Consider the following 2,617-nt stretch of genomic DNA (forward strand, 5'->3'; position numbering starts at 1 on the left):
TGATTCGAGGATGAGTGCTCGAGATTTTTGGTGTCAAATTCCCTATAGATTTGGTTCCTATAGCGATGGGAGATGTCTGCATCATCGTGGGCATGGACTGGTTGAGTAAGTTGAGTAAGCTGGTGACTATACGAGACCCTAGTGGGGGAGTGCTTACTGTGTATGGCGAGGGGACCCGGTGTGGGTCAGCGTTTTGTTTGGCTGCCAGGGCGAGACAGAGTTTGCAGCAGGGCTGCAGTGGCTTCATAGCCTATGTGATGGACACACGAGTGGCCGCGGGGAGGCCAAATTCGGTTGACGAGGTTCCAGTAGTGTGCGAGTTTTCGGATGTGTTCCCGAAGAACTACCAGGTGTTCCTCTGGAAAGGCAAGTGGAGTTCCATATCGATATGGTTCCGGGAGCGGTGCCCATCGCCAAGGTGCCTTATCGCCTCGCTCCACCAGAAATGCAGGAGTTATCCTCACAGCTTCAGGAGTTGCTGGGAAAGGGGTTTATTCGACCGAGTAGCTCACCTCGGGGAGCGCTGATTCTTTTTGTCAAGAAAAAAGATGGTTCACACCGGATGTGTATCGATTACTAGGAGTTGAACAAATTGACGGTTAAAAACCGGTATCTGTTACCTAGGATCGATGATCTGTTTGATCAATTGCAGGGGGCATCTTGGTTCTCAAAGATAGACTTGAGGTCGCGTTATCATCAGATGAGGGTTTGGGATGAAGATATTCAGGAGACTGCATTCAGAACTCGTTATGGACATTACGAGTTTGTGGTGATGCCTTTTGGGCTCACCAGTGCCCCAGTTGCGTTCATGGATCTTATGAACAGGGTGTGCAGGCCGATGCTGGATCGGTCGGTGATCGTATTCATTGATGATATTTTGGTATACTCGAGGTCTAGGGAGCAGCATGAGGATCATTTGAGGGAGATTCTTGGAGTATTGAGATCGGAGAGGCTGTATGCCAAATTCTCCAAGTGTGATTTCTGGTTACGAGAGGTCCAGTTCCTAGGGCACCTTATTAACCAGAAAGGGATATTGGTCGATCCGGCCAAGATCGAGGCAGTGATGAGATGGGAAGTATCGAGATCGCCCACTGAGATCAGGAGCTTTCTGGGTTTGGCCGGCTATTATCGAAGGTTTATCAGGGATTTCTGCAAGATCGTCGTGCCACTTACCAAGATGACCCGGAAGGGTGTTGCATTTTCATGGGGTCCGGAGCAGCAGTCCTCATTCAAGACCCTTCGTCAGAAATTGTGCGAGGCCCCGATGCTTGCACTCCCAGAAGGAATGGAGGATTTTGTGGTATATTGTGATGCATCTATATCTGGATTAGGGGCAGTGCTTATGCAGAGGGGACACATAATAGCATATTCTTCGAACCAGCTGAAGCCTCATGAGTCGAGATATCCCACCCACGACCTGGAATTGGGGGCTTTGGCATTTGCCCTCAAGATCTGGCGACACTATCTTTATGGGGTTCGGTGTACCATATACACGGACCACAAAAGTCTGAAATACTTGATGGATCAACCAAATCTGAATATGCGTCAGAGGAGATGGTTGGATGTGGTGAAGGATTATGATTGTGAGATCCTGTACCACCCGGGAAAGGCTAATGTCGTAGCCGATGCGTTGAGCCGTAGGGCAGAGAGCGCCCCGATCCGAGACGTTTGTATGAGGTTGACGGCGATGACTCGGATTTTGGACACCATCCGAGGGGCCCAGGCTGAGGCTGCGAGACTAGAAAACCAGAAGAGGGAGCGGGTTGTCGGTCAGGTATCGGAATTCGTTACGGATGGTCAGGGACTTGTGACATTTCAGGGTCGGATTTGGGTAACGTTTGTGGGCGGTACGCGTACTATTTTGATGGAAGAAGCGCATCGATCGAAATTCTCGATCCATCCCGGGGCTACTAAGATGTATTTGGACCTAAAAAAGGAGCATTGGTGTCCTTGTATGAAGAGGGATGTTGCATGGTTCGTCGAGAGGTGCCTAACTTGTCGACAGGTTAAGGCCGAGCACCAGCGTCCGCACGGTAAATTGCAGCCGCTAGAGATTCCCGAATGGAAGTAGGAACAGATTACCATGGATTTTCTCACCAAATTGCCAAGAACTGCGAGAGGGGTCGATGCAATTTGGGTGATTGTGGATAGATTGATGAAGAGCGCTCATTTTCTAGGTATCAGTGAGAGCTCTTCTGCGGAAAAGTTGGCAGAGTTATATGTGAGAGAGGTGGTATCGCGACATGGGGTTCCAATGTCGATCATTTCAGATTGGGACGTACGATTTACTTCCAGGTTTTGGAAGAAGTTTCATGAGGAGTTGGGTACGAGGCTGCATTTCAGTACCGCATACCACCCGCAGACGGACGGACAGAGCGAGCGGACTATTCAGACGCTCGAGGATATGCTCCGAGCATGTGTTTTGGATTTTGGAGGGAGTTGGGACACCTGTTTACCCTTAGCAGAGTTTTCATACAACAACAGCCATCATTCGAGCATTGGTATGCCACCCTTTGAGCTGTTGTATGGGAGGAGGTGTCGCACCCCCATCTGCTGGGGAGAGGTGGGGCAACGGGTAATGGATAGCACGGAGATTGTACTGCAGACGACCGAGCAG

Source organism: Lactuca saligna, chromosome 3, assembly GCF_052625555.1.
Source record: "Lactuca saligna cultivar CGN05327 chromosome 3, ASM5262555v1, whole genome shotgun sequence".
NCBI lineage: Eukaryota > Viridiplantae > Streptophyta > Magnoliopsida > Asterales > Asteraceae > Lactuca > Lactuca saligna.